The sequence below is a fragment of the Magnolia sinica genome, chromosome 11 (assembly GCF_029962835.1).
Source record: "Magnolia sinica isolate HGM2019 chromosome 11, MsV1, whole genome shotgun sequence".
NCBI lineage: Eukaryota > Viridiplantae > Streptophyta > Magnoliopsida > Magnoliales > Magnoliaceae > Magnolia > Magnolia sinica.
The window spans coordinates 12,512,072-12,524,438 of NC_080583.1; the positions used below are offsets into that span (position 1 = coordinate 12,512,072).

The window sequence follows — 12,367 nt, forward strand, 5'->3', positions numbered from 1 at the left end:
TGATTGATCTAAATCGTCCATCAGCTGCGGCCCTCAAGGCCAACCAAAACCAGATCTTTCCTGCACGTCGAAAGTCAGGAGCGTGTGCTCGATTTCTGTCACAAATGAGGGTGGTGTGCTACAGTTTACGAAAATGAAAGCTCTGTTTCTCCTTCTGTTTGCAGCCTGGCGATCCGAGTGAGGAGGAGTCCTTCAATCTCAGCCATCCATTTGAGAGAAAAATCAGCTACTTCCTTCCCTTCTCTTCTGGTTTTGGAAACCCTAGTTTCTAATCAATCCAAACCATCCAAAATGTGATTCTTGATCCAAGAAAACCCTAAAAGCTCTGGCAGTATGGTGAGAAACAACATCAATGCTGCTTTCTCTCAGTTTTTCCAAAATCGAGCCGAGAGCTTCCAAGCTCGAAATCACCTCAGAAGATGTTGTGACCTTGGATTTCTAGAATTCGCGAGCTCCATATGGCTCATCTGAACCTTCCATAATAGTCATTAGGAGAATGATATGGCCCACATTCAAATCCACCATTGGAGGCCGACCTTCTTCCTCGTTCAAGGTCGCTTCGAGTCATCTAGAGACAGGGCCTTAACTTGTTATGGCGCTAGGTCTAGACCGAGTCCAGGGCTCCACAAAGCTTCAGGAGAGAGAAGGAAGAAGTTAGAAGAAGAGAAAGAAAGAGGGGGGAGAGAGAAAATCAGAAGATGAGGAGAAAGATCAGACAAATTGCGTCGCTGCCGACTCGACTCAACTTGACCTGAGATGAGTCAATGTCTGGTTGAACCCGGATGTCTTTTGAACACACACACACAAAGAAGAGAGAGAGAGAGAGAGAGAGAGAGAGAGAGAGAGAGTTTTAAAGAAAAGAGAAAAAAAAGAAGAGGAAGAGTGGAAGTGAGAGCTTGGTCGACTTGCTGTAACGTTGCTGAGTCAAATGGAGTCCACTCATTGGGGCTGAGTCAGGCAGTGTAGAGGGTTGCTCATTCCAGATGTATCTATGGGTTGTCCTAGGAGGCGAGAAAGGAAGGAGTGGCGCTAGGTTCAGAACTATCCGAGTTGAGCGACTCACTGAGTCGAGCAAGTTTCAGGACCTGTTTGAGTTTAAATCAGTGGTTGGACATGCCAACAGAGAAAGAGAAGAAGAATGAGGATAGAGAAAGAGGAAGAAAGAGAAGAGAGAGAGAGAGAGAGAGAGAGAGAGAGAGAGAGAATCAGTTGTTGACTCACCCAACATTGGCTGAGTTGAATCAATCAAATCAAATTGAGTTTCGGTCGAGATTGGGTGAGATTTGGTTTATCATGTGGGGGCTGATCCAAGTGATTTAAAGCGATGCTTGCTGAGTCAACTCGGTTAAATGGGGTCGCTGACTTGGCTCATCCTCCCGAGTTAACTCATTGGCCATTGAGTTGAGCCACATCCAACTTCCGCTAAGGTAAAAACTTTCACCTCCTTTTTGTTTGTTTTTCTTTCATTCGTAGTTGTTATTGTGTTGGCTTGATGGGTTGCATTTAGAATAGATTGTACACCTGTGCAATCGAGTTTAGCTGAGTTCAACCTAGTTTAACTCGGTTCAATTGAGTTCAGCCAAGTTTAGCTAAGTCTAGTCGAGTTCAGCCGAGTCCAACCAAGAACAGTCGGGTTCAGCTGAGTTCAACCGAGTCAATATTATAGATTAAAGTTCATTAGATTACGTAATTAAGACTCTAATGTTGATATTAAACGTAAGTAATTTGTAGAACTTTGATCTAACCATACAATTTCATAATTCACGGTAGGATTCGACTATAAGGGTGCACACATTTCCTAGCAACATTAATAGGTGATTCGAATCGTAAGGTGATGACTTTTCCCATTGGGCTTTCCGCTTTCATGTTAGTTTAAGTGATAATTTTTATTTTAATTCTTGAATGATAAATTGATATCCTTATTTCATGATTACTTATGTTTTTATTGGAATAGATTCTCAAATTGTATGCTCAACATTTATCTTGTATAAACACCTACATGTTGCACTTGAATATTTTCTCATACTTGTGAATTGTTTGTGGGACTTGAATTACCACATTTACTAGTGAAAAACTTCACTTATATATGTACATCTAGACTTGGAATGTAACTTGATTAATTATAATTATAATGGACCTTCAACCTAGTGGTCATTTTTGTCAAATGGATTAAATTGGATTTTGTTGTGGACTTACCATCTTATGGATAGTTGTGCACATGTGGCTCTTGGGGATAAGCCATTTTTATCGCATTCCTTAATGGACTATTTGCCCTATGTGGCTTTGATTTAATATTTTCCCTATGTGACTTCGATTTGATATTTGCCGCATGTGGATTCGATTGAATATTTGCCCTTTGTGGCTTTGTTAGATTATTTTCGTATAACCTCGCAATGGTAAGTTCCACTTGTTGAACTATGATTGGCCACTAGTTGAGGAGGTTACCATTAAACATCCTAGTGTTGGAGTCTCCTGAGATGGGGATGGTGGTATGGGACATTATGCCTGAACTGTTGGCCTATGTTGGGTTACGAGCCCCCTATATTGACTTTTTAGCTTTCTTAATTTGCATGTTTGCAATTGGAATAATAACAGTTAGGTCAATCATGCATTCATGATACGTACGCGTTATCGAGTGCATGGTTAACTGTTTGAAAGACCAGTGTACTGTTCAAACAACCCTTTTTCATTTTGAATGGTTCAACTGTTTGATTGACTCATTCACTTGTATGAATGGGCCGATTATTTGAAAGGTCCGTTCATTTATCCAATTGAATGAGCATACCCTGTTGATGTGCATTCACACATCCATGCATTTAAATAAGAATGCATTTGGAATGTTTTGTATGATTTCTTGTTTAAACTATACTTAACTAATGTGGTGGTGTGTAATCTTGAGCGAAACTCATACTAATTTGGTCACTCATCCTTTAAATATATAATCGTACAAGCGATGTAGGTGGTTTAAATGATACTCATGTTAAGATTGATGAGGAGCAGGGTACATATACCAATGATGTATGGTTGTATATGCCCAAGAGAAGCTGCGTGATCTTGTAGCTCAAGACTAATTGTATTTTTTTTTTGTTTCACGTGTTAAAGTATTTCCTCCCTGTATTTGTGAGTATTGAGACATTGATTTGTATAAGCCCTAAATTTCCTCTATGCTTGATTGTTTCTCCTACACTGAATTGCTCACTCTGAATATATATATATATATATATATATATATATATATATATATATATATATATATATATATATATATATAAACACACACACATCATAGGACATCACTCTCCCAACCTTTGATGAGATTTTCGAAAAATGATTTCTATACTCGATTATGGGAACCGAGGCATTACAAAAAATCAGACCAATCCATAACCTAGGATGTGACACTATATACAATATTGAGAGTGAATGCCCACCCATTGAAACTTTCCTAATTATTTAGAGGACCCACTGAGATGTGGACATCTAACCCATCCAATGTGTGTGTCTCGCTCGGATGAGAGTCAAACTAAATTTCATGTCATTCTAAAACTCAACTAGGCCCCATCAAGTTCTTTTAGATGTTTTAGGTATAATTTTGCATGGTTTCAGATTGTGTGGCTCATTTGAGTTTCTATGTAGTAAATTTTTCTAAACATCCGATAACCTAGAGGGGACCCATCGAATGCATGGTGTGGATGTTTAACACAAATTTGTATCATATTTTTTAAAAATAATTGTTAAATACTAATTTAATTAGGATACTTAGTTATTTTATTTAATTAAATTAGAAAAATAGTTAGTTAGAAATTTTTGTCTTAAAATTATAGTGTTTATAAAATTAGGAAATAAATAGTCATATTCGGTATAAAGGCTAACTATTAAGCATACAACATTTATATAAAATCTTCTCTCATCTTTTACTTGCCTTTTAAATAAAGTAACTCTCTCTCTCTCTCTCTCTCTCTCTCTCTCTCTCTCTCTGCACTTTCTTCTTTTTCTTTTTCTTCCTTCTTCTCAAGGAATACTAAGACCCTCCTCTTCATACCTTTGCTTATATGATTTTCTACATGGTATCATATCCACGTTAGTGACTAAATTTGTCATGTTTTAAAATTTTCTACTTTCACTTTTTGTTAGTTCTCATTTATAAAAAATAAAATTTTAAAAAGAAAAAATTAGTGTTGATTACTCGATTATGTCAATATCAAGTGCTAATATTGTTCATAAAGTTTTCAAGATGAAGAACTATAAAAAAAAAAAAAAATGTGTGACTACAAAGCTATTTGAAGATCCAGGGCCTTTAGGATATTATTGACGGTAGCGATTCTAAACCAACGCTAAGCCAAGTGAGACTTGCAAATTTGAGAAAGATTAATGAAAAGTCTCTACATGTGATTCATATCTCTTGTCGATCAGACACGCTTTCCTATATTAAATAATTAAATTTCAAAAAAACATAGGATTGCTTGATTACCATGCATGAGAAATCTAGTTATAGGAAGGGTTTTTTTTTTGGTAGAATTGAGGGCAATCAAGTAATATAACAGCTTTGTAGTGGAGTTTTTTTAAGAATCTACATGATTAAATGGAGAAAATTGGTATCAAAATTAAAAACATTATTTGAATAGTGATCATCTCAAAAAATATGCGAATAAAGTTTGATGTAATTATTTATACCTAATCTGATCACACCAAGTGTAACAAATAGTAAGCCGACACATAACAACATCACTATATAGAATATCAAGATGAGATCCTCACAACTAAGACAATTAGCAAGAGGAGATCATGAAGCACAAGGAACATTGCTGTCATGAGACAATATCATAGGGCATGGGTAAAAGTTGTTGCATGACATGTGACAACACGAGAGAGGCTATACATTCCATAGTGGCCTAAAAATGAAGTCACGAACATTGTTTTAGCTAATGTTGATGCTTCTCATGACGCATGGTAAAAAGCAAGTGACTACACGGATAAGAAGCTATAAGCGGAGAGATATTAAACACATGATTTACTAAGAAGGTGATCAACAAAGACTCATTAAAAGGACGAACCTTTCCCTTTGCAAATCGCTTTATTCCATGTAATTGGTGGCTAGGTTATCAAGCCGATCTTCTCATATCCAGTCCTAAATGGATTATATTTGGTGCTTGGGGTCACAAGTAGAGGTGGGCACTGGACGACTCGATCCGACTAACTCGACTCATCCGGCTCGTCCGATTTGACTCGACCCGAACCGAATGGGTGAGTCGGTCCGAACCGAGTAGGCTTCACCCAATCCGAACTCAAACTAAGTCGAGCACGAGTTACCTAGTAACTCGACCCGACTCGATCTGAAACCCGGCTCGATCCAAAACTCGACTCTCTAACCCTACCCGCCGCACCCTACCCCGATCCAATCCCAAAATCTCTCTCATCCTCCTCATCTTCCAAGCCCGACCTCTCTCCCTCCCTCCCTCATCCTCCTCATCTTCCAAGCTCAGCAACTGTTGAGGGTCAAATATTGCATAACAGACCCAGTTATTGCTTGGATTTATGAACATGGTACCGTTTAATAACCCATTTTAAATCATGTTTGTGTTGCAAGGTGGAATTGCGAGCTGGGACTGGATCGGGATGCTAAAAGCACGGATTTAACATTCAGAATGCACCAAGGCAAGGGACGGACTCTAGGGGACCAAGATCTATGGAATTACACGCCATGGATCCGCAAAAATCGAGGATCTGAAACTTAAGCGGCCTAAAAGTCAGCCAGAATGCAAGATCATGGGGTTCCCACCATCCGTTCAGCTCAAAACTTCATACATGGTCAGGGGCCCACAAATTAACCGTACACATCAAAAATCATCCATTGGATCGCTGTGGAAGTGGCCCAACGGACAGATCAGCCCACAATTTACCGATCTGGGGCCCACCTGATCTCTGGATATGCCTTATCTTCGGTCTCAATGCCTTAAATGAGGCGGAAAAATGGATGGACGGTACAGATTTCTCTCGAACATCACAATGAACCCATATGTACATTGATTGTACATAGGGTACATGTGAATGAGAAGTGCACCGGACGGAGAGTCCGGTCAAGCAAGGGGCTGACCGAAGTCCGTTTTTGATATGGAAACAGCGTCCGACGCTGTTTCACCGGGTGATCGCTGTGGGCCCCACTCGCTCCTCAGTTCGATGATCCGACCCATTCACATGTCTTATAAGATGGCCAAGACCAACGCCTAGGTGTCTTTTTGCCACTATGCAAGCGTCTTCGCGATCCCAGCCGTTAAACGCAGGATGGACGGTGGAGTAGAAGATCTTGTGTACCCCACCGATTTCACTCCAAAAATCACCATTCCCGAATGGTTTTTCACAAGGATTTCAATGGACGGTGTGGATTTCTCAACCGAATTCGATCATGGACTCCACCGACGTCCCAGCGCAAGAAGCACGCAAGCTCTGTTGCGCGCAACCGGGACTTCCGGGCCGTTCCTTGATCGAGATGGTGATCAGATCAGCAATCCAAACCTTTCAAACTCATCAACATGGAGCCGTGACCACCACCAAGAAGTTCGAATGGATCAGATAGCCGAAAAGGATCCGCTATTGTTCCAAACGCGGGTTGATCGCGGGTCCTCCACCTGTTGCTGCGTACTGACTGCATAAAGGAAGAATGTAAGCCCCAGCCGACGCGGCTGCTGCCTAAAACTTCCGCATAAAGTGCGGAAACTCTTCTCCGACTGGGGGGCTATAAAGGAGGGAGGAGAAGAAGGGAAAAAGGGGGAGATCGGTGGAGGATTCAAGAAGCTTGGCTGGAGGCGGCCGTGGGGCAGACTGGGAGGCTAGAGAGTTTCTTTTTCTTTTTATTTTTATTTTAATTTGTTTATTTTTAAGAGATCCAGCTCATCCATGTCTGGCTGAACCTCTTAGCTAGGGCTAAGAGGTGAAGCCTGTAGCGTGATGGGAGACTGTTGCTATGCCTTTTATTTAGACTGAATTGATTTTTTATTTAATTTTATTATGAGAATATTTGTAGTCTTTAATGGCCTGTTGTGACTGACATTACAATGGGTTTGCAATGGCTTTGAGTATTTCTTTTTCCTTATTTTGATTATGACGTCAGGAAGCCCTGTTGTTCGCCATCGTCTCCTGGGCATGTTTGGATGGCGGTATCCTTCCTAACCTTCATAATTATCTGATTGGTTGGTAATTGGTTTAATTCTGTTGTTTGCTCTGTCTCCTGGGCATGGTTTGATAATGGAATTCATTCTGATTCATATTCCTTTCATCTCGTGAAGACTAAATCAAGTAAGTTCAGTTTGATTTCCATGATTCTTAATGCAGGCATAAGATCTCCCTGATCTCTACAAGTGGATCCTCTGAATCCCTAGTTTCCCTTCCCTGAATTGTTTAAAGTTTTAGATAATTATTCCACAATTATTCCTTAAATTCTATTTGATTTAGATTACATCTTAGTCTAAGTTCTAGTTCTACTTAGTTACAGACAACGTACAGGTATCAGTCCCTTGGGATTCGACCTCGGTCTCACCGAGTTTATTACTACATCACAACCCTATACTTAGGGAGTGAACAAGTTTTTGGCGCCGTTGCCGGGGATTGACGGTTACGTTTTTCTGAAATTAACTAGTTTTAGGATTAGTTTAAGATTAGGATTTTTTTTTCTACCTCTAGGTTTAGATTTTCTATTTTAGAAACTAACCTGTTTTCCTATTTTGTAGGATCCTAACACCAACTTCTATATTAGTAATCCCTTTCTAATTCCTCTACTTTTTCTATTTTTAGAATTAGGGTTTGAATTTTAGAAATTTTGAATTCTAGTATTTTTCTATTTCTAGGAAATAGTTTATGTTTAGAAACTTTCCTCTTTTTAGAAACTAGGTTAGTTATTTCTCTTTTTAGAAATTTTTTCTAATTTTATAAACTAACTTTGTTTCCTAATTTATTTTTAGAAATTTCCACGTATAGACTTTATTTGTAGAAACTAACTTTCCTATTTTGTAGGCTTTTAAGATAGAAATTTCTAATTCGGTAAGCTCTTTCTCTCCTTTCTATTTTTCAGATCTCTTTTAGTAACGTACTTTCTAAGTTTAGGACTTTCCTAATTTATTTTAGAAATTTCCACTTTCCTTTAGGAATTTCTTCTTTTAGAAACTAGTTTACTTCTATCTTTCTTTTTAAGGATCTGACTTGTTTTGTTTTCTTTTGCAGGTTTTTAACTTAGGGACTCCAATTTGGTAACTTCTTTCCAACCCTCTCTTTCTTTCTAGATTTTCTTTTCCTTTCTTAGGATTAGGTTTTGAATTTAATTGAGGGCTGTGAGTGTTTCATGCCCAAGTGGGCCCGTGACAACACTCGACGTCTCTTGACTGAAGGAGGATTGGTTGAGGGGTTGACTATCCATCGCAGGACTAGACACCACTCGAAATCCCCTGAGTTAATTGAAGTTATGGCTGAAGACCAACCTCCTCTACTTCCACCCAGGGTGGAGGATACCCAAGATGAGAATGAGGTGCATCAGGCACCCCCGCCTCGTACTTTACGAGATTATCTATAACCGGCGGGAGTGAGTACGCCCTCATGCATGATTTTTCCTGAAAACACAGGACAAATGGACATTAAGCCAGGAGTTATCTAACTCCTTCCCAAATTCCATGGACTTGAATCAGAAAGTCCATATTTACATTTGAAAGAGTTCGATGAGATTATAGCTACATTATATTTTCCTAATGTATCTGAGGATACAATCAGGCTGAAACTCTTTCCTTTTTCCTTAAAAGAGAAAGCTAAGACGTGGTTACATTCACTACGTCCTAGATCCATTGGCACATGGAACGACATGTAAAGGGAATTCATAAAAAAATTCTTCCCACATCATAAAACGATTATCCTCAGAAAAGCGATCATGAACTTTGCCCAAAAGGAAGATGAAACATTCTTCTAATGTTGGGAAAGGTTCAAAGATTTGGTCAGTTCATGCCCACAACACGGATTTGAAACGTGGCGCATTACAAATTTTTTCTATAATGGACTGACATCTTCCATGCGCCAAATGGTCAAGACAATGTGTAATGGAGAATTCATTAATAAAAATGTTGACGAGGTATGGGATTACCTCGATAGTCTTGCTGAAAAAACACAATCATGGGACTATTACCCAAAGTCAAACACCACGTCTAGGCCGACTCAATTAAAGGAGAAAGGTGGATTATATCTCTTGAAAGAAGAGGATGATCTCAAGTGTAAAGTGACTACGCTCATAAGGAAAGTTGAGGCCATGGAAGGAAAGAAGGATAAGGTTAATGAAATTGTTTGCGGCATCTATGATTGCAACATTCATACAACTGAAAATTGTCCTACAATACCCGCCTTTCGAGGAGTGTTGAATAAACAAGCTAATGCCGTAAACAACTATCAAAGACCTTTTACTGGACTTAACTCCAATACGTATAATCCTGGTTGGAAAAATCATCCAAACTTTAGTTGGAGGAATGGACAAACGGCTACTCCTCAAGGTTTCTTCAATCAAAATCCAAATCAAGTGAAACCTCAAGAGGAACTGGTTCAAAATTCCATACAAGAGCTGGCTCAGGCAATGCGGGGAATTACAGATTTTATGCAAAAGATAGATTCTCATATGACGGTTATAGAAAAGGGGATGCTTCCTGCACAACCTCTCCCCAATCCTAAACCGCAGTACGAGATTAATGATCCCAGCTCTTCAAATCAGATGGGGCACACTAAATCCATCACCACTCTTAGGAGTGGAAAGATCATTGATAAAACTCTTCCGATTAGACCCGAAAAGCCTCAAGAACTAGAAGAGGACAACAATGATGGATCTAGTGATGCCCCACAAAAATTAGAACCGGAACTTCTAGAGAAGCCAGTTGCTCCGTTCCCCCAACGGTTGGTTTCACCAAAACCTCTCTCTAACTCTCAGGATATCCTAGAGGTGTTGAAACAAGTGAAAGTTAAGATTCCTCTACTTGATGTCGTAAAACAGATACCTTCATATGCCAAATTCCTGAAAGACTTATGCACAACCAAACGACGTCAGAGTATTCAAAAGAAGATCTTCTTGACCGAGAAAGTGAGTGTCATCCTAAAGCAAGACGTGCCACAAAAATTCAAGGATCCCAGTAGCCCAACCATATCATGTGTAATCGGGGACCATCGAATTGATCATACACTTCTTGACTTAGGAGTGAGCGTCAATCTGATTCCCTACGCAGTATACAAACAGTTAGGTTTGGGTTAATTAAAACCCACCCTAACCACACTACAACTTGCTGATCGCTCTGTTTGTGTACCAAGAGGGATGATTGAGGATGTGTTGGTCCAAGTTGATAAATTTTACTACCCTGTAAACTTTATCATCCTGGACACTGAACTCATCAATAACATAAGCACTCAGATCCCCATCATTCTTGGCCGCCCATTCCTTGCCACTTCAAATGCAATTATCAATTGCAGGAATGGTGTCATGACTATGTCTTTTGGGAATATGACATTGGAGTCAAACATCTTTTTCAATAACGGCAGAAACTTAGAGGAGGATGACGATTTTCACGACATTAACATGATTGACTTTATAGTGGAAGATACGACACCTCTAACCTTATCCTCTGACTCTCTAGAGACGTGTCTGGCCCACTCCCATGATTTTGATGATGACATGATTAGGGAGATGTGTGCCTTGCTTAATACTACACCGGTACTTGAAGTTAACCGGTGGAGGCCACAATTTAAAGAATTGCCACAAACCAATGTAATGCCTCTACCGTCTAACCTCAAGCCGCCGAAGCTTGACCTAAAACCTTTGCCCTCTGATTTGAAATATGCATATTTAGGTCAAGATGAGACATACCCGGTGGTGATCTCTGCCCACCTGGAGAAAGAACAGGAGAGCATGCTCATATCTACTCTCATTGAGCATAAAGGAGCCCTGGGATGGACGATAGCGGACCTCAAGGGAATCAATCCATCGATTTGTACTCACCGCATATATCTTGAGGATAATGCAAAAACTGCTCGGCAACCACAACGTAGACTAAATCCAAACATGAAGGAAGTGGTTAAGGCCGAGGTTCTTAAACTATTGGACATGGGTATCATATACCCTATATCTGATAGTCAATGGGTGAGTCCAACTCAAGTGGTCCCTAAGAGGTCCGGAATCACTATCGTAGCCAATGTAATAATGAACTCGTGCCAACTAGAGTCACTACTGGTTGGAGAATGTGCATTGACTACAGGAAGTTGAATACCGTCACGAGGAAAGACCACTTTCCTTTACCATTCATTGATCAGATCCTGGAAAGGTTAGCTGGTCATTCCTATTACAGTTTCCTTTATGGGTATTCGGGCTACAACCAGATAGAGATAGCCCCTGAAGACCAGGAAAAGACCACATTTACATGTCCCTAAGGCACCTTTGCCTACCGAATGATGCCATTCGGACTATGTAATGCCCCTGCCACCTTTCAGCGATGTATGCTTAGTATTTTTTCTGATATGGTGGGGCAATATCTAGAGGTCTTCATGAACGATTTCTCTGTTTATGGTCCATCTTTCAGCTAGTGCTTGAAAAGTCTTAAATGTGTGCTGAAAAGATGTGAAGAAAAGAACTTGGTACTTAATTGGGAGAAGTGTCATTTCATGGTTCAGAAGGGAATTGTCCTTGGGCATATCATCTCGTCCAAGGGAATCGAGGTAGATAAGGTAAAAATTGATCTTATCTCTAACCTACCTCCACCCAAGAATATCAGAGACGTGCGATCCTTCTTAGGACACGCAGGATTTTACAGGCGATTCATAAAGGACTTTAGTCTCCTCTCTCGTCCTTTATATAATCTTCTTCAAAAGGATGCTCCGTACAAGTGGACTGAGCAATGCTAGGAAGCTTTCACCAAGCTTAAGAGCATGTTAACCACTGCACCTATCATGCAACCACCCGATTGGAGCCTTCCTTTTGAGCTTATGTGCGACGCTTCTGATTATGCTCTTGGAGCGGTTCTAGGCCAGAGAAAAGATAAGAGGCCCTACGTCATTCATTACACAAGTAGAACTTTAAATTCTGCCCAAGTGAATTACTCAACTATGGAAAAAGAACTCTTAGCCGTAGTGTTCGCCTTGGACAAATTTAGGTCCTACCTGATCGGATCCAAGATCATTATCTATACAGATCATGCGGTACTGAAGTATCTTCTTTCTAAGAATGATTCTAAGCCCCGCCTGATACGATGGATTCTTCTACTCCAAGAATTTGATTTGGAAATTAAAGATAAAAAGGGAGTAGAAAACGTTGTGGCCGATCACCTTTCTCGCCTTAATACCTCTGATCCTCTTGAGACGACCCATA

The 12,367-nt window shown here is 39.9% G+C and overlaps 1 non-coding gene across 1 annotated transcript; it reads right to left on the reverse strand.

The window, feature by feature from the left end:
* Positions 1–8,890: 8,890 nt before the first annotated feature.
* On the reverse strand, positions 8,891–8,997 carry LOC131219766 (small nucleolar RNA R71). Its single transcript, XR_009158410.1, has one exon. It is a non-coding gene; the product is annotated as a small nucleolar RNA R71 (small nucleolar RNA).
* Between the last annotated feature and the right edge of the window lie 3,370 nt (positions 8,998–12,367).